The 26,384-nt window shown below is 47.9% G+C and overlaps 1 long non-coding RNA gene across 1 annotated transcript; it reads right to left on the reverse strand.

Moving 5' to 3' along the window:
* Positions 1-6,590: 6,590 nt before the first annotated feature.
* Positions 6,591-15,800, reverse strand: LOC122425791. Its single transcript, XR_006265004.1, has 3 exons — positions 15,619-15,800; positions 14,684-14,774; positions 6,591-9,853 (listed from the first exon to the last, which is right to left on the reverse strand). It is a non-coding gene; the product is annotated as an uncharacterized LOC122425791 (long non-coding RNA).
* Positions 15,801-26,384: the final 10,584 nt, after the last annotated feature.

The raw sequence follows: 26,384 nt of genomic DNA on the forward strand, positions 1-26,384 counted from the left end.
TGGTAATTTGTCTTTTATCGTGGAAAGTGAAAGTGAAAGTTGCTCAGTCATGTCTGATTCTTTGCAACCCCATGGAATATAGAGTCCATTCAATTCTCCAGGCCAGAATACTGGAGTGGGTAGGCTATCCCTTCTCCAGTGGATCTTCCCAGTCCAGGGCTTGAACACAGGGCTCCCACATTGCAGGTGGATTCTTTACCAGCCAAGCCTCCAGGGAAGCCAAAGAATACTGAAGTGGGTAGGCTATCCCTTCTCCAGTGGATCTTCCCAAGCCAGGAGTCAAACAGGGTCTCCTGCATTGCAGGCAGATTCTTTACCAACTGAGCTATCAGGGAAGCCCTTTTATTATGGAAGAGCAGAGTGAAAATTGTTTTTCCTCCCATATACATGCAGTGGAGTATTACTCAGCAGTAGAAAGGGATGATCACCAACCCTTGAAAGACATGGTTAAATCTCACATGCATATTGATCAGTGAAAGAATCCAGTCTGGAGAGAGAGCACACAGTATGACCCCATTTATGACATTCTCGGAAAAGCTAAGCTAAATAGATGATAAGAAGATCATCTGCCAAAGGGGGGATTGAAGCATTCCTGTGATGCTTTAGGATGGACACCTGTCGCTATGCATCTGTCTATGCTCATTGATTTGTATAGCCCAAGGAATCAGTCATAATCTATTCAAGTTTAATTATTTAGAGTGTAGGCGTGTCACAAGATGGAATACACAATGCAACAGAACCTAACTGTATTAGAAAAGCCCAGAAAAAAATCTCACTGTAGGAGATGGGGCAAAATGTGTTGACTTTGGAATGAATGCATTCTATACACAAAAGGCAAAATGGCCTGCACATAAACAGTGGGTTTCATTTTATGGAGTTCTTCCAGAGTGTGGTAGCCAGCATTTCTGGGACCACTGTACATGCAATCTAAAGAGGAGAAATGAACTGACAAATTGCAGATGGTGGGGGCCAGTCTCCTCACTGTAGGAGTGGGAAGTTACAGATAAGCAAAAAAAACAAGGAAATGAAGCTAAGCCCCTGACCGCCACTCTTTCTGGCTCTGAGTTGCTTCCAACAGGACCACCATCACCTGCACGTCAGTACTATAACCCACCTGCCCCCTCCTGGCCTTTCCTCTTCCTCCCCGCGATGATTCCAGTGGAATTTCTAGCCTGGATCCCTCCCCCAGGCCAAATGCATCTGTCCATCCACTGCCTCCCCATCTCACCTTGGGGGCTAACAGGCCCCTCAGAGGACTGTGATCCTGCTTCACCCCACACTCAGATGGCAGTCCCACCTTCCCCGGCTGCTGAGCCCAGACACCTGGTATAATTGAGCAGGAGCCTATGGAGCCTTCCCAGGGCAGACCCCATCCCGTATCCTCTGCTGTAGCTCCTCTCTGAAGTACGGAGGTAACAGTATCTGATGCACACTCCCTGAGTTGTTTTATAGATGCTAAAACCCCCACCAAATGGAAGAAGTTAACTACTTGATGAGCACGAACATGTAGTCCCCAGAGCTTCCAGTGCCTGAGAATTTGTGACGTTAGCCGCCTGTTACCTCACCAACCAGAGAACTGTGCACCAGTTCACGAACTGGTGAACTGTGCACCGGATCACATACTCTGATCACCTCCCTCATGTGGCCTGTACAACTGCTTTGCTGAAACCCTTGGGAGAGTTCAGGGTTTAGAGCACAGGCCACCTGTCCTCCACGTATTGGTGCCTTTACAATTAACGCTGCACATTCCTTCACCCCAACTTGTGTCAGGAGACTGGCTTTACTGCACTCAGGTGTGTGGACTCAAGTTTGGTTCAGTAACATGGAGGCCTCCCAGGCTCCCAGTTCCTTGTGCCCCAGTGACTGTCAGCTCCTCCTCCAGAGCGTATGGCCAACCTCCACACCAATTCCCCTCTACACGCACAGCCCTGGCCCAAGCCTAATCCCTCCATCAGACCCTGGCAAAGGTCCCTGCCCCAGTGCCTCTCACATCCCACCCCAACATGGTCTTTTTGAAGCCTAAACAAGACCATGACCCTCTCCTCCCTGTGATTCCCCTCACCTGATGAAGCCAGGCCTTGATCTGTTCCAGGTGATTCCAAGGTCCTCATTCTCTCTGGTGAAAGTGAAAGTCGTTCAGTCATGTCTGACTCTTTGCAACCCAATGGACTATAGAGCCCATGAAATTCTCCAGGCCAGAATACTGGCGTGAGTAGCCCTTCCCTTCACCAGGAGATCTTCCCAACGGTCTGTGCCAGTCTATATGGGACTGTGGTGGTCTCCTAAAATGAGTGTTATTTTATACACAGAGAATGGGGTGAATGGTGGCCCCAAAAGATGTGCCCCCCCAGAACACGTGAACAGGGCTTTATCTGGGAAAAGGGTCTTTGGAGATGTAGTTAAGGTCATCTAGGGTTAGGGTGACCTTTAATCCAATTAACAGACTCCTTATAAGCGACAAAAGAAGACACAGAGGAGAGGCCTCGTGAAGATGGAGGCAGAGACAGGAGGGAGTGGGCCACAAGCCCAGGGACCCCTCGAGCCCCAGAAGCTGGAAAAGGCAGGAAGGACTCTATCCTGGAGCCTGTGGAGGGACCTCAACCCTGCACCACCATGATCTCAGACGTCTGGTGTCCAGGACTGGAGAAGGATGAACTCCTACTGTTTTAAATCACCCAGCCTGTGGTCATTTGTTAGAGAAACCACAGAGCAGTCACACAGACCCTGCTGTGTAGGATCCTAGAAGTGTGGGTCTCACTAAAGGCAGATGGAGGCCAGCATACAGAACACCTGCAGTCAGCTCCAGGCTCCCACCAAAATCCTAAAGCAGTGGCTGGACACCAGAATGTTGAGGGGTCAAGTCTGAAACTTGTCTCTGGGGGCACTGGCTGCACACACTTCCCCAGGTTCTTACACCCGTACATGTGGTGTAATATCTCATTCCTGACTGTGGACATTTAATGTCACTGTTCACATTGCTATATGAAAACCCACCAGTTACACAGGTGAAAACCCAGTTAGGACGCTTGCTACACAGATAACAATTTTGAAGATGGTCAGGGATGTGGACTTACTCATGTGCAGCCAGCCTCTCCCCACCCCCTCCTCCACCCTCCCCACTCCCAAGGAATGTCCTCAGTGGGAAGCTGGGAGACCCCACGAAGTCATCTCTAAGTAAACGCTGGCTGGCCCCCGGGCTAGCTGCCCCTGAACCTCCTCCACCCTTCCCAGGTAAAACACTCGAATAAGTGCAAAGACCTCAAAGGCTGGAGGAAAGGGCTTGGAGCCGCCCCAGCAACAACACCCTTGCCGAGTTGGCTCCTGCAGGCCAGGCAGGATGGTCCTGGCCTGGATGCTCTTCTGGAAGCTTTCCATTTTCCTACCTGAGTTACCCCTCCTGCCCTGCTCCCACTTCCTGTTTTCTTGCTTCCTCACCTCTGGCTGGGAAGGCTTGCAACAGCAGGTACAGGCGACACATCCTCTTCCTTAGCAAATGTCAGCCTAGCAACTCCTGTGGAACGTCCAGCAGAGCCCCACACAGACCGGACCCCCCGAAACCTTGTGGCCCCTCACTCTCTCTCTTGCCAGGCTGGCCCCGTGGCTTCTGATGGCAGAGAAGATGGAGTCAAGTACAGCTGCAGGTACTCTTGCTGCCTCAAGGGGGTATATATAAACCTCAACCCAGGCACGTGTGTAAAGGGCAGGCTGGCCAGGTAAGCCAATTGTTGCCCATCCAGGCTTGTGGTTTCAGACAATGGGCCTCTGTGTGCTGGCCAAGTTTCCAGGAACAGGTGTGGGTCCTAAGGGTCAGGATGGACACAGGGCCGCAGCTCTGGCTTGTTTTCTAATCATTTTATCTGGCCCACAAGTGGGAGAGAATTTCGAGAAGACCCTCTCCTAATGAGAGGAACCCAGGGGTCAAGGAGAGGAGGGGTGGTGGGTGGAGACAGAGGCCCATTGCCCAGGTGCTATGGAAGCCTCGGGAAGACCCGCTGGAAGGAGGCTGCACACAGCGAAGCCCAGGGTCACAGACCTGTCCAGAAGCTGCTGTTCGTTACCTCAGGTCCTGCTCTGAGGGGCTCAAGGTCAGATCTGTCCAACAGGTAGGCTGGGGGTGCTCTGCAGTGAGGGCTCTGTGCATGGTTCCTGGGTGCTGAGCCCTGCGGGGGTACCTGCCCAGGTAAGCTCCATATCCTTGGAGGAGCCTGCCCATGAGAACCCCATGCTCCTGGGAGGAGTGTGTGAATGAGCATCCCCTCTGTGCACCCAGCACAGAGTAACTTAGCAACTCTCCCGTGGGCAGCACTGGGATGAGAACGAGGACATGCTGGGGGGCCCCTGAACTCCACCTGGGCCCCTCCACAGTGAAGAGGTCAGTAGGTGGGTGCTGGTTGCTGTGCTGGTGTAGGCAACCCCATGGGTACCTCTTGTTCCTTCCACCTGACACCACAGAGGCCTCCCCAGGACATAGCAGACAGCCTGCCCAGGGGTGTGGGAGCTCCTGGTGACCCTGCAGGGGCCATGATTGGGAAGGGCCAGACCAGAGGGGAGAGGGCTCCCAGCAGAGCCTGGGGGCTCAAGACCCAAGGGGACCTTTCTGTCCTGAGCTGGGAGTGGACAAGCAGTTGGTGAGTGTCATCCAGGAAAGTGGCCCTGGTGACATGAGACTTGGTAAAGCAGTCTGAGTGTGAGTTGGAAAAGAATTTCCAGACATAGAGCATTTCAGAAGGGAGTGAGTTTTTATTATGAACAGACAGCAGAGATAAAGTAGGCACTAAGAGTGCAGCGGGCTGACCTCCTGACAGACCAGAGAAAGCTGACAATTTTTGTGAGTTAGTATCCAATTTTTATAACCTCAAGACAAAGAAAATTCCTGCTGGAAGGTTGGTGTTAGGTGATTGGCTGGAGCACTGCAGGATGTTTCCTGGAGTGGACATCTTTGCCTAGTAGGGAGTCAGGAAGCTTGTTGGTAATGATCAGGGACTTTTGGCAACAGTTACAAAGGGGCTCAGCCAGCTTCAGAGGTGACCTTGGTTCTGGGCTCCTCTTCTGTGGCCTTGGTGCAAGGCCTCCCACCTGTGACCCTGGGGCAGGACTCAACAAGACCGAACCCTGCTTCAGAGTGACAAGCCTTGTGGATGATCCCAGAGACAGGATGTGAGACAAGCCCTGGTAAAAGGAGGTGAGTGAATCCCCCTAAGAGGAGGCTCAGTGAGCTGGCCCCCAGAAGTGAGAAATGTGAACGTGCTATGAATGGGCAGTCACCTGGGTGGGCAATGGGCACAGACCCCACTCTGTGGCCCCGGTCTGCCCTTCTGGGTGGGTTACTTGGCTTCTCAGAGCCTCAGCCTCCCAGTCTGCTGGGGTGATGGTAGCATGGATTGATGAGTAATTTGCTCCGAACAGGGCAGAAAGAGGTCTCATAGAAATTCCACAAAAAACACTATCAGTATGGGATTCACAGGCCATTTCCTACAGATCTGTCTTCAGGATTCAGAGAGCAAACGTGAGCAGACTTGCAGCAGAGCCCAGGATAGTCAGTTTGATGGGTCCTCCTGTTTCCTGAATCTCAGAGGGAGCAGGCTCCAGGGGGCAGTGGCGGTTCATCCCACACCCAGAAGCATCCAGACCTCAAGGCCCAGCAGCCTCCTATGTCTCCCGAGTCCTATTTCTGGGCCCCCAGGAAGCAGTCGGGACAGACCAGCCTCCCCCTTGGACCTCTTCCCACCCAGGACAAGTGAGGAGCAGGCCATCATTAGGGAGAAGTGGGGTGCAGGGTGGGGGGCTGTCCCTTGTGGGAAGGGGACATAAGGCAACTTATGTACTTGGATGTCCTCACGAGGAATGTGAATCTGAGGGACTTGGGCACCAGGAGGGCAGACAGTGGGCCTGAGTAAGCAGAGCAGGGCCTGGGGGTCCCATGGAGAAATGCATTGAGCTTGGCCTGTGCCATTAGCCTTGCCTCTCCTGGTTCCCTGGGGAGGAGGAATGGAGCAGTGTTGGTGGAGTGACCACTCTCGTCCCCAAGCCCTGCCAGCACTGGCCCTTCAGGCTCTGGATCGGGGATCCCATGGAGTGTGGGTCCCGCTGTGCCCACCAAGGAGGCCTGGAGGACTTGGCAAGGAAGAACTGATGTGGACATTACCTATGCAGAAGCTTCCAAGTCAAGGTCTGGTGGGAACTTTTGCCCTGCACATGGATTTCAAGTCCAGAGCACACATCAGCTTCTAGCAGCTCAGTTTATGGTCTAGACACAGAGTCTTAAAACCCAGTACGTCCATGGCCTGTGAAAAGGCATGTCTGATCAGGCTCCAAGTGCTGCATCTGGGTCCCTCCTGACTGGAACCCAGCAGCCAGTGTCACCAAGTCAGACTGTCGGGTGGTGTCAGGGGTGTGGGGATGAGAGCTCACAGTCCAGGCCCAGGAGGGGCCACACTGTAAATGGAGCCGGTGCTGCAGCTGGAGGTGCCCTCCACTCACCCCAGGAAGATACCCCTGTCCCCTCACAGGTCGTCACCAAGTCCAATGGACCCTGCTCAGGCCCTACCCTGGCTAGGGGGTCTCTGTCTCAACAGACAGGGCTTCCTTTTATCCATTCAGGTTCAAGTAGGTGATTATGAAACCAAAGCTGAGACCAACAGAGCACAGGCTTTATTCGGTGGTCAGAGAACACAGAAGCAGGAACTAAGTTCACAGCTCATCTTCTTGCCCTCCTGGAGAACGTGGTTTGATTTTAAACAGTAAAGACAAAGGGAAGAGGAGTGAGACTAATGCTGAGGAGGCAGGTACGTCTGAGGGAAGGGCAGGATTTTTCCAAGTTAGTGGTACCATCTCCTTTTTACCTTTTTTTGGTTCTTCATGTTGGGTTATGAAGCTTCCCCAGTGACTCAGAGGGTAAAGTGTCTGCCTGCAAGGCGGGAGACCTGGATTTGATCCCTGGTTGGGGAAGATCCCCTGGGGAAGAAAATGGCAACCCACTCTGGTACTCTTACCTGGAAAATCCCATGGACAGAGAAGCCTGGTGCAGGCTATAGTCCATGGGGTTGCAGAGTCGGACATGACTAAGCAACTTCACTTTCACTTTTTTTCATGTTGGGTCATGGCCACCAGGAGGTGTGTCACTTCTGGTGAATATAATGATTCAGTTAGCAGTGAGCAGTGATATGAAGTGAGATCTTAAACTCCCTGCCCAGGAATTGAACCTGGAAATCCTGGATGAGAACCAGGAATCCTAGCCACCAGACCAACAAGGGCTAAAGGCTAGAAGCTACTTTTCCCTGGATCTTTGCCCCCAGTGAAAAATATATTTATCACAGAGACAGAAACTGTAAATGCAGGTATAAAATTATTAGAGACAGAAAAACAACAAGGGGTACAGCACATAGAGAAATGGTTTGTTAAGATTGAAGCACAGCAGAGAAAGGGTGTGAGCGAACCCTTCAGTGAGGAGGAGCTTCTTCCGGGTCTTTGTCTTCCTTCAGGCCAATTACCTGGTTTCTTTTCCCACATCTGACCTACACTGGGACCTACCCCTGGGTGCACACTCACCCCTCAGCCAAGATGGATCTTGAAGTGAAGATTTCTGGGAGGAGCAAGACTCATTATGGCCTGGCATTATCTTTTGAGTTTTGAGCCCCAAGAAGCCTTTCTGTGCATGTGTAGTGTCTCCCTTGTCCCAAAAGAGTGAGGGGCAGAGATCCCTGAATCCTTTACACATACAGGGTTTTGTCCCCTCTGTCCTTGCCATGACTATTACCGTAAGGTGTTTACCAGAGACAAACACTGGCTATTTACTCTCTGTTGTTACTTCTATTTTGGAGGGCAAACAGGAGGCTGATTGTAAATACCTAGACTGAAGCCCACCTCTCTCTGCTCTCAGAAAAGCTAACAGTTGTAAGTATCCACCCTGAAGCCCACTTCTTTGTGTCCCGTGACATGCAAACAGGAGGCCAGTTATAAATGTCTAATCTGGAGCCCATCTATCTCCTACATCAATAATATAGTAAAATCAACATACAATGAGACTCGGGGTCTGCTGGGAGTCAAGATTCGTTGCCATCTTGGTCCCAGCTGGTTTTGTTTGTAGCTTCCTCTCTTCTCTCTGGACCCTTTACCTTAAAGACCTTTGTTACCTCCTGCTAACGGTGGGAGTTAGAGGGTTGTGAACAAGGACACCCCTATTATAGGAGGGTTCAGACGCTGCTACAGAACCACCTGATCCTTTCCTGACAATACTGAGTGGAGGGAGGGGGGCATTCAGGCAGCAGGGCAGACAGTTTGCTCTGGGGGCTCATGTGGGGAGCACAGCAACAGGGGCTCAGCCTGCAAACCGCAGAACCACTCGCAGATCGGCTCCAGAGCTACTCCTCGAGTGGCAAGAAGGGATGTCCCACCTGCTAGACATGGAGGAAGGGGGTGGGTCTGCTGGGCCACCTCACCTCAGGAATTGCCGGGAGGCTCTAGACCGGTGTGCTTACAGCTGAGACAGGCCTCAGTGGGGGTGCAGTGGGGATGCAGGGGTGGGAGGGGCCTCGAGCCAGACTCTCACGACCCTGCATGCCCCTCCTCCCTCGAGGGTGTCTAGGGTATCTCTTCCCCCAGTGATGAAGGGCAGAACCCTGACAGTCACCCCCCACCCCCATCCCCCCCCAGGGAAGCTCACTAGAGACTTGGCACCCAGCTGGGGGCTGGTCAAGTGGTGGTGTCTGCCCTCACCCTCCAAATGCCAGTGCCCAGAAGCGGAGCTGGGGCTCAGTGTGAACTTCATGGTTAGTGCAAACAGCATAGGTGCAGGGGGCTGCCCCTAATGGGAAGGAGGCTTTAGATCAGGGCAGCGCACTTCCCACCAGCTGCATGAGTTTCCTGGGGCAGCGGTGACAGATGAGCACACACACAGGCTTGGAACAAAAGAAGCCTGTCCTCTCTCAGTCCTGGAGACCAGACGACTGAGGTCAGGATGTCCCAGCACTGCGCTCCCTCCAGAGGCTCCACTGGAGGGTCCTTCCTGCCTCTTCCAGTTTTGGGGGCTCCAGGCATCCCTGGGCTTGTGACCCCCTCCCTCCCATCTGTGGCTCCATCTTCACCTGGTGTCTCCTCTGTATCTGCATCTGTTAGAAGGATGCCCTCTTTGATTTAGGGCCACCCCAATCCAGGATGACCTCATTTCCAGATCTGTAGCCAATCATACCTGCAAGACCTACTTCCAAATAAGGTTACATTCACAGATTCTGGGGTCATGTCGCAGACATAGCGTTTGGGAGCCCCCTATTCACCCCACTATAGCACCCAGTTCCCAGACACCAGCCTGCCTTCCTCAGGACAGTGCTCAGTCTGTTGACATTCTGTCTTCCTGCACGGAGGATTCTTCTGTTTCTTTACTGTAACTTAGTGAGATTGGATGGGGGACCCTGTAGGCTGACCTCCCAGTGATTCCAGGGACCATGCTGAGTGTCCTCCCGGGAGTTTGGGAGCTTTGCCAGGGCTCCCTGTGCATATTCTGCACTGACCACTTGGTGGTCAGGCACCTGCGCAGGCTGGACTGGTCCCATCGACAGCCTGGTGCACCATGAATGGGCCTACAACTCTGACGTGTGGACCCACAAGATCGGTGGGAGCTCCCGACAGACCCTCCAGTCCTGGTGTGGGCACTCCATCCAGTCATGGACTCCTGCTCCTGCCATGGACACCCCATCCCCTTGGCCCCCAAGAGGCCTGCTGGGAGGGGTGAGAACTTGGCCATGAAGAAGACAAGGCAGTGGTGGGCTCGGACTCCAGGCCTGGAGATCAACCTTCTTCTGTCCCATCCAGGTCGGTGCTGACTAAGAAGTCTACAGAAGCCAAGCCATGGATCCACCTGCACATAAACAAAAACCCAGAGTTAAAGAGCCTGTCAGCAGAGTGGAGAAGACCAAGCAGAAGTCAGCCCAACAGGAGTGGAAGCAGACAGAGAGCAGAGGTCTGTGCCCTCAAGAGTCACGACAGGGCTGGGGCGGATGGGAGCTGCTTGTGGCTTCTGTGAACAGACACAGCCTCCTGGAAAGTAAGCCAACCCTGTGTCCACAACGCATGGGACCCTAGAGGCTCAGCTGTGAGTGTTACCAGTCTCAAGCTGAGACAGCCCACTAGAAGCTTTACACAACTAGACAAGAAGACATTCATGTTATTTCTACAACTGGATCAATCGGAACTTCCTGCATATAACTTGTGTCACTAGTTCCTCCAATCTGAATTGCCCCTTGCTTGCCGAAGAGACTTCTTCTATTCTTCCAAGATAATAGATTCTCTACTTTTAAATGTGTGGAGAAAAAAAAATCAGTGTTTCTTGTGAAACTAGACAAGAACTGGGGATGCTTGGATACTTGTCCCCCAGGGGCCCAGAATGTGAGGTCTCTGACTAGAGGGGTCCACCTCCACCTGGGCTCACCTGGGGGGGTCGCTGCAGGGAGTGTGTGTCCTTGGGTGATTTTCCAATTTGCCCCACCCCAGCTTCAGCCCCCAGCCCACACCACCCCATTAATAGTCTTTAAATGGTGTCTCTCACCCAACAGGCCTGTGTGGGAGGTTTTAACACTGAGTGAAGGTCCAATGAACAGTGCCCCATGTGTCCTGCATGTCTTGGGAGGGGAAGGAGCCTCACTCTCTTGGTCCTGCCCCGTGCACCTGGGGGTGGTGGGGGGGTTGCGGCAGCCCCAGGCTCTGTTCTGACAGAAGCTCCCTTTCTGTGGACAAGTCTCTCACTCCTTATCCTCCCTGGAGACTCAAGAGGCCACAGCACGGGGGCACCTGCAGCACCAGGACCCCACCCTAGGAAATTTCTCAGAAGCAGGGACCAGGCCTGGGGGCTGAGGAGAGGAGGGAGCCAGCCTCTTGGTGATGCAAGGGGCTAGGATGCCTCATACCCGGAGAGCCTTAGACTCAGCTACCACCTGCGGTCTCCTGGCCCTCCCCTGGTAGAGGGGCTCTTCAGATTCCAGGGGCCCAAGACCCCCCACTTCTGACCCCCACTGCAGATTCAGGGTCCCAGAGACCCCCTCCCAGCTGCTTTTCTTGGAGGCTCCCAAAAGTCCCCAAAGCTGTTATACTTGGGGTTAGTTATGGTGAAAGATGCAGGTTAACCTCAGCGAGGACATAAGTGTGGAACAGGGTCCATCCTTCTCAGCTGCGGCAGCTCAGGAAGATCACCTAAGTCCTGAGGTGCAGGATTTATTGGGGTCTGTCATAGCAACATGGGGCTACGACGTGCCCAACCTCGGCCTCCAACCCCCACGGGAGACTCAGGAAGCCCTACCATGCACCATAACATCAGCGCAGAGCAGCCCAGGGAGCAGGGACACTCCTGTCAGACTCAAGGTGAACTCTGGAGCCAAGAACAGAGGTATGGCCTCTCTGCGGGCAGGTGACCCCACACCAAACACGCCCCAGTGCAGTGCCTGATCCGCGCGGTCAGCAGGGGTCACGTGGCTCAGCCAGTGTCCCTGTGCCTCAGCCTGTGACCACTGACCACCTTGCCCTGCTCTGCTCACAGAGCGAGGCCAGCAGAGGGACAACAGGAAGGGAACAAAGGCAGCTCAGCATCAGGCTGGGTTGAAAAGGGTCCCAGGAGCGAGCACCCAGCTGCCCTTGCCCTGAGCCGAGAGCTGACGTCCACCCTGTGGTCAGTCACGTCTCCCCACGTAAGGGAGGGCTGCCTTTCCCATGTCCTGGGGCAGGGTCATGCGTGTGTAATCAGCGGGAGGCACAGCAGTGCACGCAGCAGGCCTGATGCCTGCCTTCCTCATGCAGTCGGAACCTGGTGAGGGTGGAGCGACCCTATAGGACACGGGGCCCATCCCCAGGAGAATGTTGGGGTGAAGCGTTTAGGAGCATCTGGAGGGAACCCTCACCTGTAAGCACAAGTGACTGAGGACACGACCAAGGGTGGGCAGGAAAGGGAGCCCGGGGAGGGTCCTGGGTCATCCCTGATTCTGCATGAGGGGTGCAGAGCTGGGGGTGAAAGGGGTGGGGGCAAGAAACTGATCCCTCCAGGGCGAGGAGACAGATAATCCCAGGCGGCGGAGGGAGGGGGAAGACTGTGCCCAGCGGGAGGACGGAGACACCGGCAGGTGGCGCTGCAGGCACAGGTGTCAGGGCCGCTCCCCGCTGGGCGGCACCCAGCCCCGCACCCCTGGAAACCGCGCGGTGTCCTGCTGGACGCGAGCCAGGAAGAGAAGGGAAGCCCCGTCCACACTGCTGAACACAACAGTGTGGGTGTTCACACGCCTCCTCACCGGCGCGGGAAAAGGGCAAACTGAACTGGAGAGAGATGAGGTTGAGGTGGGAAGTGTGGGCACTTGGAGCCTAGAGAGGAGGGTTTCCGAATGAGGCGGTGAGGTCACAGGGAGCGGGAGAGGGGCGGGGGCGGCAGTGGGACGGTCAGTGAGTGCTCGGCGCGGGAGCAGGTCCACCCTCCCTCAGGCCGACCCCCTTTCCCGAAGGCGGTATCTATAAACACAGCCTCCCACCCCAGCCCTCCCCAAGGCGGTTTTCTGTCTGCCTGGTTCCCTGAGGCTGGATGTTTGTGGGGATATGGGCCACTCTGGCAGCCCTCCTGAAGACATCTCTCTCTCTGGGGGAGTGAGGTGGACATTCAGTCCCTGGTCTGTGGATGGTCTAGTCCTCTGGGTGCCATGTCTCTTCTTGGGGTCACTAGGGCCTTATCCTCACTCCGAGGGGTACGGAAGGGAAGGGAGGGATCTGTTCTGGCCCAGCTGTGCCTGGGCTCTTGGGGAGGACCTCTCTGGCCAGATTCACAGGCCTCAGTCACCACTGCCCACTGGATAACCCAGTCCAGGAAAGAAACAAAGCTCGAGGACCTGTCCTATAAAACAAGGCACCTGGGTTGGGGTGGGGAGCGACTCAGATGGCCACACTCAGGTCAGGAGGTGGGATGGGGGTGGCCTGCAGCCAATTGCCATGGTCACCACAACACTGTGGCTTCTTTCTGAGGCCTGAGATGCCCGGTGGCAGGGGGTGGGGGGAGAGGTAGCCATAACAGGTAAGAGTAGAAGGTTCTTGGACCCTGGGTTCCTCCCCCAGGAAGAGTGGGGGTTATGTCTAGAGGGGAAGCGGCCAGTGACCGTCCTGGGTTTCAACAAGCACAGCATCCCTCCCCCACAGGCCAGATATCTGTTTCTTGAGCCCCCATCACACCTACCAGACCCTGGGGGGAGTGGGTACTGGAACAGGGGATGCTTGTTCTCAGGCCTGGAGCCTGAGATCAGGTGTTGGGCGCCAGCTCCTCTTGAAGGTCCTGTGGTCAATCGGTCCCAGGTCTCTCCCTGCCCGTCTCTGTCTCCTGTTCTCACCTTGCCTTCTCCCCCATGAGTTCTGCTCCCTCCTCACACACAGGTCAGTGACCTCATCTTAACCCAGGGGAGTCCATGTTCCTGGGGCCTCTTGAGGTGACAGATCCTGGGGGTTGACACAGCTTGTGGGAACATGTGGGGGCTGGGGAATGCTCCAAGGTGGAATCCAGGAGCCTCATGGAGGAAGTGGTGTCCTGATTCAGGCAGAATGAATGGACAGGCAGAGGCAGGAGGGATGCCAATGAGGGGAGCGGGGGAGGGTCACTCTTGCCCTATGGGGAGTGAGGAGTCTCTAGAGGGCTGGGCAGGAGCTGGCAGGACAGGCATGTCACAGGAGGGCAGCCTGGGTTGCTATGTGCAGGGTCACATAATGGCAACCATAACCCATAACCCAGCTCTCACACCACTCCCAGCCCTGATGTTAACCCTCCAAACCAACACCAGGGAAAATCTAATCAAATCACACAAATACATCAGAAAAGTAAAACTACACCAGCATACTTTATGAACACAAAAATCCTCCACAAAATTGGAGCAACATGAAACCAACAGAACATTGCACGGATGATGCCATAAGCAAGTATCTCGACACCAAAAATGTCAGGTTGTTTCACATTTTAAAACTAAGCAATGTAGTGAACCACTGTCAGGGCATGATGTAAAAACAAACTATCATATCAATTATTGCAGAAGAAGCTATAATCAAACTCTAATGTTATCTCATGATACAAACACTAAAGAAAGTAGTAATAAAAGAATATTTGTGCCATATTAGAAAGAATAATATACAAAGCTATAGCAAACTTCACGCTCGGTGTTAAAAACTGAAAGATTTACTCCTGAAATCAGGAACAAGGCCAGGAAGCTGACCTTCACCACTGTTACTCAATAGGGCACTGGACGTTCAACCCAGAGTTTTAAGGAAAGAAACAAAATTTTCATGTGTGAATGGAAAAATTAAAACTATATCAATTCACAGGATACAGATCACACCATCTTACATATAAAACTTCCTAAAACAATAAAAAAAAATATTTGACTAGTCAACTAATTCAGCAAAGTTACAGGAAAAAATATCAATTCATAAACATTTATCTTATACATATACATAGCAATAAATAATCTGAAAAAGAATTTATGAAAGCAATTCCACTTTAAATAATGTCAACATCTATATTTAGAAATATATTTAATCAAGTACAAAATTTGATTTTATGTTTGTAAAGTTGTCTGTACATTTGAAATTACTGGTAAGTAAATTACTTTTCAAAACACCATGTCAAAACCATTCCAGAAAAACAGAGAAAGCATCAAACTTCCAAATAGAGGCCAAGACATACCCAGATCCAGTTCACCCAAAGTCCACATGGAATTTAGAGGCACTGTGGGAAAATCATATTAGAAGCCGCTGTTTTCCGTGTTGCGGATGACCTGGATATGGTAGAAACAGTGGAGTTTGGAATTCCCATCTTCTACATCATTCCACCAAAAAAATTAGAATTCAGTAAAGACGCAAAATCAATATACACAAATCAACTGCATTTCTAAACACTAAAAATGAGCCATCAAAAAGAGAAAAAACAAAACTATTTACAACGGCATCAAAAGAACAAATTACCAAGGAATAAATTTAACAAAGGATGTTAGATATCTGCATACTGAAAACTTTAAGACAATGATGAATAAATGGAAGAAGACACAAATCAGTGGAAAGATATCCCTGCTCATGAAATGCAAGAATTATTATTGTTAAAATGTCCATTCTACCCAAAGTACACAGTGAAGGCAAGCCCTCCTAAAATTCCAATGGAATTTTTCACAGAAAAAGAGCAAATCCTCCTAAAATTTGTGTGGAACCGCAAAGGACCCCAAAGAGCTAAGGCGACCCTGAGAAAGGAGAATAGGCAGGAGGTATCCCCCTCCCAGACTTCACACCGCATTTGGGGAAGCTACAGTCACCAAAACTGTGAGGAACTGGCACAAAAGAGGCACACTGCCCAGAGGAACAGGACAGACAGCCCAGAATTCAGCCCACACGGATGGGTCTGTTAACTTAGGACAACGGGGCCAATGACTCACCAAGGGGAAGGACAGTCCCCACAATAAACAGTGCTGGGAAAACTGGACACCACATACTAAAGAAAGAACTTAGACATCATCTACGCTGCACACAAAACTGACTAAAAACCCAGCTTTCCACACCAAGTCCCTCTGGATCGTGTGAAAATAGCAGTCATTCAAGCAGTCTCTCTCCAAACTGCTCAATTTTCCTCACCTTTTCCTCCCCGGGTCGCCTGGGTCGTCAACAAACGACCCAGCGTGGACGCAGCCCCGTGTTGTCCCGAGGCCAAAACCCCAGGAAGTCGTAAGGGAACTGAGCTCCTGTCGGCAGAGACGCTGACCCGGGAGTTCCGGTGCCTCAGAAGACACAGCTCCTCTCAGCTGCACTGGGAGCCCAATCCACCGGAAAGCAGAAGCGCTGTGGGTCAGAGAGGTGAGTTCAGCGCCACGCTGTGGTCAGTGTGGGAGGTGCAGGTCATGCCTCCCTCACACTTCATGGGAGACAGCGCTCCTGCAGGCAGAACTGCTGAAACCCTTAAACTGTGGAAGTTTGAACTGAAATGGAGACAATAACCCAGAACTTTTCTAAAACGTAAAGAACTTTTCTAAAACTTAAAAGCAATGAATTGGAAACCATATGGGATGAAATTAATGTAGATGCAAACTTTACAACTTACACCAAATGCACTCAAAATTATTCATGTTGTTATTGTTTAGTCACTAGCTCATGGCTGACTCTTTTGTGACCCCATAGACTATAGCCCCGGAGAAGGCAGTGGCACCCCACTCCAGTACTCTTGCCTGGAAAATCCCATGGACAGAGGAGCCTGGTAGGCTGCAGTCCATGGGGTCGCTAAGAGTCAGACATGACTGAGCGACTTCACTTTCACTTTTCACTTTCATGCACTGGAGAAGGAAATGGCAACCCACTCCAGTGTTGTTGCCTGGAGAATCCCAGGGACGGGGGAGCCTGGTGGGCTGCCATCTTTGGGGTCACACAGAGTCGGACACGACTGAAGCGACTTAGCAGCAGCAGCAGCAGCAGCAGACTATAGCCCCCAGGCCCCTCTGTCCATGGGATTCTCCAAGCAAGAATTCTAGAGTGAGTTGCCATTTCCTCCTCCAGGGGATGTTCCCAACCCAGGAATCAAACCCACGTCTCCTGCACTGACAGGCAGATTCTCTACCACCAAGCCACCAGGGAAGCCCCAAATTATTCATAGACAAATTTTAAATGCAAAACTATTCAAAATTATAGAAGAAAATATAAAAGAAAATTGACATGAGCTTGGGTTTGGTCATGCAGATCACAAGCTTTGTAGTTTTAAAATACAACACACAAAAAAAGCAATCAGAAAGTAAAACAAGGGATTCTGTGGACTTACTAAAATTAAAGATTTCTACTGTGTGAAAGACCTTGTTCAGAAAATCAAAAGCACAGTGTAACTGGGAAAAAATATTTGCAAACAAAATATCAAATAATATTTGCAAATAAATATCTCAAAATATACAAAGAACTCTAACACAATCAGTTCAGTCACTCAGTCATGTCCGACTCTTTGTGACCCCATGAAAGGCAGCACGTCAGGCCTCCCTGTTCATCACAAACTCCCAGAGTCCACCCAAACCCATGTCCATTGAGTTGGTGATGCCATCCAACCATCTCATCTTCTGTCATCCCCTTCTCCTCCTGCCCTCAATCTTTCCCAGCATCAGGGTCTTTTCCAAAGAGTCAGCTCTATGCATCAGGTGGCCAAAGTATTGGAGTTTCAGCTTCAGCACCAGTCCTTCCAATGAACACCCAGGACCGATCTCCCTCAGGATGGACTGGTTGGATCTCCTTGCAGTCCAAGGGACTCTTAAGAGTCTTCTCAAACATCACAGTTCAAAAGCATCAATTCTTCTGCGCTCAGCTTTCTTTATAGTCCAACTCTCACATCCATACACGACCACTGGAAAAACCATAGCCTTGACTAGATGGACCTTTGTTGACAAAGTAATGTCTCTGCTTTTTAATATGCTGTCTAGGTTGGTCATAGCTTTCCTTGCAAGAAATAAGTGTCTTTTAATTTCATGGCTGCAGTCACCATCTGCAGTGATTTTGGAGCCCAGAAAAATATAGTCAGCCACTGTTTCCCCATCTATTTGCCATGAAGTGATGGGACCAGATGCCGTGATCTTAGTTTTCTGAATGTTGAGCTTTAAGCCAACTTTTTCACTCTCCTCTTTCACTTTCATCAAGAGGCTTTTTAGTTCCTCTTCACTTTCTGCCATAAGGGTGGTGTCATCTGCATGTCTGAGGTTATTGATATTTCTCCCAGCAATCTTGACAGCTTGTGCTTCTTCCAGCCCAGCGTTTCTCATGATGTACTCTGCATATAAGTTAAATAAGCAGGGTAACAATATACAGCCTTGACATACTCCTTTTCCTATTTGGAACCAGTCTGTTGTTCCATGTCCAGATCTAACTGTTGCTTCCTGACCTGCATACAGATTTCTTAAGAGGCAGGTCAGGTGGTCTGATATTCCCTCTAACACAAGCAACCCCATTAAAAATAGGAAAGATCTATTCAATGGCTACTCCAGTATTCTTACCTAGAGAATCCTGTGGACAGAGGAGCCTTGTGGGCTGCTGTCCATGAGGTCTCACAGAGTCAGACATGACTGAAGCGACTTAGCATGCATGCATGCATTGGAGAAGGCAATGGCAACCCACTCCAGTATTCTTACCTGGAGAATCCCAGGGACAGAGGAGCCTGGTGGGTTGCTGTCAATGGGGTCACACAGTTGGACACGACTGAAGCAACTTAGCAGCAGCATTCAATGGCTAAGTCAAAGATTTCTCTTTGTAACTGCCACATTATACTTGAAAGTATGTGGGTTATTTTCAAATATCTTTTGGTAATGATTTTAACATAATTACACAATAATAAGAGATAGACTCTATGATTTCAATACAAAATCATGAAATTTTTGTACCTTGTTTTGTGGCCCTGGATATGTTCCAATGTCTCCTGGTTTATAGTCTATGGGAACTTGAATAGAATTTGTACCCTGCTGTTGTGTGAAAATTTTATAAATCTTAATTATGTTGAATTGGTTCATAGTGCTTTTCAGGTCTACTGTATCCTTCTACTTTTCTGTATATTCATGCTATTAATTTTTGACAGTTTGATATTGAAACTCCAACTAAAAATCTAAATTTATCTACTTAAAAAATAATTATAATATATAGTTGAACTATATGTAACTTTGTTTTGTATTTTCCAAGTCTCCTGTAAATGTATTATCACACTTTCAAAATTTTTAAAATAAAAAAGAAAGACAAAAAATAGGAAAGCTCTAAGTGGATACCTGGTCAAAGAAGATACATGATACAGAAAACTATGCCCAAGCCTGGGGGGTGCAGAGAAATAAAGGTACAGTTCACCTCGCTGAGTCATGTGTGACCCTGGACTAGTCCTGTCCTTCCTGGAAGCCTCAGAGAGATGGAGAGGGAGGAAGAAAAAGAGGGCCAGTTATACTTAAACTCAACTCTAACACTGACCGACCATTCTCACCACTGTCATTCAACATGATCTAGGAAGTCCTAGACATAGTAACTAGATAAGAAAAAGAAATAAAAGGAATCCAATGGCAGAGGAAAAAGTAAAACTGTCACTGTTTGTAGATGACATGATGTTTTATGTAGAAAATCCTTAGGAAGACTCACCAAAGCAAATACAACTCATTGGAAAATTCAGTTAAGTTGCAAGACACAAAGCAGCTATTGTTTAGTCACTAAGTCATATCTGACTCTTTGCAACCCCATGGACTGTAGCACCTCAGGATCCCCTGTCCTTCACTATCTCCTGGAGTTTGCTCAAATTCATGTCCATTGAAATGATGCCATCCAGTCATCTCATCCTCTGTTGCCCCCTTCTCCTCCTGCTTCAATCTTTCCCAGCATCAGGGTCTTTTTCAATGAGTTGGCTCTTCACATCAGGTGGCCAAAGTATTGGAGCTTCAGCTTCAACATCAGTCTTTCCAATGAATATTCAGGACTGATTTCCTTTAGGATTGACTGGTTTGATCTCCTTGCTGTCCAAGGGACTCTCAAGAGTCTTCTCCAGCAACACAATTTGAAAGTATCAATTTTTTTGGCACTCAACCTTCTTTATGGTCCAACTCTCACATCCATACATGACTACTGAGAAAACCATAGCTTTGACTATACGGACCTTTGTTGGCAAAGTGATGTCTCTGCTTTTATCGATTACATGGCTATACATTGGCAACAAACAATCAGAATGAGAAATTAAGACAAACAACACTATTGACAATGACATTAACAAAATTAAATACCTAGGAACACATCTAAACCAGTAGGTAAAAAACCTGTACTTGGAAAACTGAAAGATGCTGAAGAAAGAAATTGGAAATAACACAAACAAATGGACATATACAACCTGTTCCTGGATTAGAAAAAAAATCGTATTGTTAAAATGATTCCACACCCCATAGCAATCTAGAGATTTGATGCCATTCCTATCAAAATATCAATGGAATTTTATGGAGAACTAGAACAAAGAATTCTAAAATGTGACAGAAAACACAAAAGAACCTGAATGGTCAATACAAAAAGAAGCACAAACTTGGACATATCATGCTCCCTGATTTCAAACTACAAATCTAGAATAATAATGACAGTATGGTATTGGAACAAAAGTATTGTATAGATTCATGGAACATAATTGAAGGCCCATAAATAAACACATGCATATATTCATCTATGACAAAGGAGGTGGGACTATACAATGGGGGGAAAGATAGCCTCTTCAAGGAACAGTATTGGGAAAACCGACAGCTGCATGCACAAGAATCAAACTGGAATCTTTTCTTGTACCATCTACAAAAGCAACCTCAAAATAAATCAAATGCTTCAATGTAAGGCCTGAAGCTCCTAGAAGAAAACATAGGCAGTACACTCTTTGACATCAGTCAAAGCAATGTTTTCTGGCTCTGTCCCCCAAAGCAAGGGGAACAAAAGAAGAATAAACCAATGGGACTCCATTCAACTGAAAAGCTTTTCAAAGGCAAAGGAAAGCATCCACAAAATGAAAAGGCAGCATACTGAACGTGACAAAATATTTGCAAACAATATATCTGAAAAGGGGTTCCTATCCAAAATAGATGAAGAACTCAATGCAAGTGAGCCTCCAAAAGCCAAAAATCCAAATAAAAGTTGGAACGAACATTTTTCCAGAGTATGTACAGCTGGCCAAGAGACACATGAAACTATCATCAGTATCACTTATCATTAGGGAAATGCACAACAAAAGAACAATGAGATTATCACCTCACACCTTAAAAAAAATGGCTACCATCCAAAAGACAACAAGTAACTAGTAGCAAGGATTTGGAGGACCCTCATGCATTTAGTTGGGAATGTTCACTGGTACAGCCACTATGGAAAACAGTACAGAGTTTCCTCAAGAAATTAAGACTAAAACTACCATATGATGCAGGAATTACACTTGGGGTATCTTTCTGAGGTCAACAAAAACACAAATTCAAAAAGATATGCACACCACTATGTTCATGGCAGCTTTACTGGCAATAGCCAAGGCATGGAAGCCACCAAAATGTCCACTGACTGACAAATGGATAGAGAAGTTTTCATATGTATACATACATACACAATGATTTATGACTCAGCCACAAAAAATAATGATACCACAACAACATGAATGGACCTAGAGGGTATCGTGTTAAGTGAGATATGGCAGACAGAGAAAGAGAAACCTTATAATGTCACTCATACATAGAAACTACAAAATATTACAAGTGAACAAACGCAACAGAAATGACTCATCCCAAGAACATGCTGGTGGTTGACAGAAGGGAGAAGGATAGAGGCATGAGTGCAGAGGGTGAGAAAGATTAGGGGGTACTGAATTCCAGTTATAAAACAAATGTCACAGGGATATAATGTACAGACTAGGGAGTAGAGTCCATGACCCCGTAATAACATTGTTTGGTGACAAATGGTAACTAGACTTATCTTGGTGATCATTTTATAATGCATAAAAATATAGAAGCACTATGTTGTGTACCAGAAAATTAATATAATATTGCCCATCAATTATAAAGCAACTTTTTTAAACGGTGGGGGGAGAGAAAGGGAATCTCCTGGTGATTCAGTGGTTAGGACTCGGTGCTTTCACTGCAAGGGCCCAAGTTCAATCCTTGGTTGAGGAATTAAGATCCTGCAAGATGTGTAATATAGCTAAAAAATAATTAATTTTTAAAATTAATTTTAAAAAGAAGAAAAAGTACTATCTTAAAAAACAGAAAACTGTGCAGTGAGATTAAAAAGTAGATGTCAGATGAAACTTGGAAAGGATGCAGGTTGAAATGACAATATCTGCTGAAGTTTAACTCTCAAGTGGCCCAGCCAAATTGAGGACTTGAAGAGGAGCAGCCATGGAATACTACTGGAATTTTTTTTTTGTTTGTTTAAATAGGCGTTTTTTCTTTTTTAAAGAAGTTTTGAGTTCACAGCAAAATTGGACCGAGAACAGAAAGGCGCTATGTGCCCCCAGCTCTGCTGTTGCTTCTCCCACCCTGCCACCTCCACCCCTCCCCACACAGGTGCTCAACTATCCCAACTATCCTACAACATTCTGGTGTCAGTTACTATGGATGAATCTACATGGATACATCATGATCACCAGAGTCCAGCATTTACATTAGGCATCACTCCTAGAGTCATACATTCTATGGGTTTTGACAAATGTATCTCACCATGAATGTATCACACCCTACAGTTCCCTGCCATAAAATTCCTCTGTGCTTGACCCATTTATTACCCCCCACCCCTCAACCCTGCCGCAAACTCCTGGCTACGCACTGATTTTTCACCCTTTTCATGGTTTGCCTTTTCCCAAATGTCATATGTAATTGGTACCCCAAGCTTTGCCCCATCCCCAGATTGGCTTCTTTCAATGAGTAATATGTTAAGGTGCCCCACTTGTCTTGCCAAGACTCCATGCCTTTCAGCACCATTCTGTTGAATGGATGGAGCCCAATCTCTATGCCCATTCACCTTCTGAAAAACATCTTGGTTGCTTCCAAGTTCTGCCGGTGATGGACAAATCTGCCCTACATGTCCAGGAGCAGCTTTATGTGTGGATATAAGCATGTGACTCATGTGGATCGATTGATACCAAGGAATTCAAGGACTGGATCATATGGTAAGATCATGAAGAAAAGTGAAGACTATTTTCAAAGACCTGTAAATACTCCCTGTTCTTCTGGAGGCATGCTGAAGCGCTCAGCCTTTGAGGCCAGTGATGAGAAGGAATCTGGGCTCAAAGCAATCCAGCACTCACTCCCCAAGGGTGCAGAGGAGGATGACCATCCCTTGGGTTCTGTGGGACCTGCAGTCCCTTCATCAACTGGGACAGGAGGGGTCACACAGGCACCCCACTGCACCAGCAGGGGCATGGGCTGGGTGGCTATAGACATGTGTCAGAGATATGATTTACAATAGCCTGTGCCATTTTGGATGGTGGATTATCTTTTTCCTTTCTCCTTTTATCAATTCAGTTCAGTTCAGTTGCTCAGTCATGTCCGACCCTTTACAACCCCATGAACTACAACATGCCAGGCTTCCCTGTCCATCACCAACTCCCGGAGCCAGCTCAAACTCATGTCCATCAAGTAGGTGATACCATCCAACCATCTCATCCTCTGTCGTCCCTTTCTCCTCCTGCCTTCAACCTTTCCCAGCATCAGGGTCTTTTCCAATAAGTCAGTTCTTCACATCAGGTGACCAAAGTATTGGAGTTTCAGCTTCAGCATCAGCCCTTCCAATGAATATTCAGGACTGATTTCCTTCAGGATTGACTGGTTGGATCTCCTTGCAGTCCACACTCAAGAGTCTTCTCCAACTCTGCAGTTCAAAAGCATCAATTTTTTGTTTTGAGGAAGTCTGATTTACCTATTTTGTCTTTTGTTGCTGGTGTTTTTGGTATCAGGTCTAAGAAATCATGGCCAAATCCAAGGTTGTGAAGATTTACTCTCGTGTTTTCTTCTCGAGTTTTATAATGTTGATTTTTATATATAGGCCGTGGGCCCATTTTAAGTTAACTTTGAATATGGGGTGAGGTAAGAGTCCAACTTTTGCATGTGGGTATTCAGTGGTCCCAGTACAAAAATATCTTCTGTTTGAGAGAAGATATTTGCAAATGATGTGACCAACAAGGGTTTAACTTCCAAAATACACAAACAGCTCCTATAACTCAATAACCACCACAACAAAAGACAGCAACCCAATGTTTCTCCAAAGAAGATATACAGAAAGACAACAGGCACATGAAAAGAGACTCCATACTACTCATTTTTGTGTGTCTCTTTTCAAGACTGAATCTGAGAGAATTTAGATGCTGTTGAACCTAAAGATTGACAGTACAAAAAGACATTATAGCAAATTTCCAGGATATTCATAAATACCAGTTACACTAGTGTTATGTACATTAGATATGTGATTCTCACTATATGTGCTATTGTGATATAATGCTACTATTACTCTAAATTATTTTTCTTAACTACAAATAAATTGTAATAATATTCCAGGCTTTTGGAACAAAATTAATGCCTCATGTTATTTACTCTCACCAGAGCTCTAATGAACTGCTAAAACTTTTGTTCTATTCAACCCAATTAAATATGAGTCTACTACTTTGATGCTAGAAAACTGTTTTTTAGTCAGTTTCTTAATTTTCTTTTACAAATTCAAAAGCCACAAGAGTACAAAAGTTTCTTTTGCAATTGAATCACTGCTTCTAATAATGAGTATTGAGAAACAAACATGTTAACAGTAAGAGGATTGTGTTAATGAATGGTGACAAAGGGCATGGGAGGCAGCCTAGAATGGTTCTACAGCAGGGTTGGTGATGGTATGGAAAGATGGTCCCAGTATCCTAAATATTAAATATGTATTTTAAGACAGTGCATGTTGTCCATTTTTATTTTAACAAAAATGTAGATACAGTCTTACATAAGCAGGAAAAATGGAAAATTAGCCTTGGGTTTATCTGTGAGTGACAAATGCATGGGTTTTCTTGTTTTTGTTTCTTTCACTTTTCTAAATTTGTATGACATGTAAGAAAAATATTTGATGTATCTCTACTATTTTTATTATTGTGAACTTTTATCTTTAACTTTTCTTGAAAAGTGCAAAATATTATCAAAATCCTATCATGATATACAATTTAGGCAGAAAACATTAAAAATGTGATTTGTCCAGAAAGATAAAGAACATTACAGCATACTAACACATATATATGGAATTTAGAAAGGTGATAACGATAACCCTATATGCAAAACAGAAAAAGAGACACAGAAATACAGAACAGACTTTTGAACTCTGTGGGAGAAGGTGAGGGTGGGATATTTCAAAAGAACAGCATGTATACTATCTATGGTGAAACAGATCACCAGCCCAGGTGGGATGCATGAGACAAGTGCTCCGGCCTGGTGCACTGGGAAGACCCAGAGGAATCGGGTGGAGAGGGAGGTGGGAGGGGGGATCGGGATTGGGAATACATGTAAATCCATGGCTGATTCATATCAATGTATGACAAACCCACTGGAAAAAAAAAAATAATAAAAAAAAAAGAAAAAAAAAAATGTGATTTGTTACAGGACATGTTAACAAAAAACACACTGCCTGAGGAGATGGGTTTTCTGTTGCTATTCTGAATACTCATAAAACTTCCTTTTTAGTGACATTGAGTCAGCCCTTGGGAGGTGAGATGAGTGGTCCAACATGGGCCTGCATGGCGCTGAAGGGACGAGTGGGACGAGGACCTGGGCCAGCCATTCCCATCTCGGAGTCACTGGGCTTTAGGCACATTCACACCAGTGTTTCTCTGCAAAATGCAACAGGGATGTTACTGCAAGAAAATTCTCCTTTCTGTTTTGAGTTTCCTATAAAGTGTGGGATTTTCCAACTATCAAACGAGGGCTAAAGTGATCTTGCAAAAATGTCTGAAAGGACTAACTAAAGCTAAACTATTTTAGCCAGTTTCTCTATTGAGTAAAGTTAAGTACCTCAGAGCTAATTTCCAAATGTCCATATTTTTAACACTGACATTAACAAATCCATTGGAGAAACTGTTGCCATGTGCTCTTGTGGCTCTCACAGCTTTTTTAAAGCATTTTTTCACACTATCCTTGTGAAAAGAAAAATCCTCAGTTTTTTCCCCCTCCTGAGTCTCCTTCGCTCTGTGAACACACTCACCACCCCCAGCCCCCGACACTAGACGTGTGATGCCAGCTCGGCATCCCACCATTTAACTCGGTTTTGACACTCTTCTAAAGAACCCCATGTCCTCTAGGGTAAGGACTCAGGTCCATGAGACAGCCCGCTTCAGGTGGCAATCACTGTGAGGTCCCCAGGTTACCCACCACTCTGTCCCACTGGACTGCAGACCAGACGTCCCTGTGCCCTCCCCCCCCCCAACCCCTTGGATTCAATTATTTGCTAGAACAGCTCACAGAATTTAGGGAAATGCCAACTTAACGTTTACTGGTCTATTACAGGATGAGATAAAGGACGTATATGAGTGTCCGGGTGAAGCAGTGTCCCCAGGGAGAGTTCTGGGAGGATCCTAAGACAGCAGTATCTGTCCCCATGAAGCTGGCGTCCCCCTCCAAGCATGTGGATGTGTCTGCAGCAAGGAAGCTCTCCTGGCCCTCTGCTGTTGGGACTGTTGGGGAGGCTTCCTTAGGTGGGCATGACAGACATTCACTCAGTCTCCAGCCCCTACCGTTTCCTGGAGGGTGGAGGTGGGGCTGAAAACCCCAAGCTTCTAAACCCAGGTCAGTCTTTCTGGTGACCAGACCTCACCCCAGAGTTATCCAGGAGTCTACCCAGAGTCATCTCATTAGAACAAAAGAAGCTCCTCTCAGGAAATTAAAAGGATTTCAGGA

The sequence above is a fragment of the Cervus canadensis genome, chromosome 23, assembly GCF_019320065.1.
Source record: "Cervus canadensis isolate Bull #8, Minnesota chromosome 23, ASM1932006v1, whole genome shotgun sequence".
Classification (NCBI taxonomy): domain Eukaryota; kingdom Metazoa; phylum Chordata; class Mammalia; order Artiodactyla; family Cervidae; genus Cervus; species Cervus canadensis.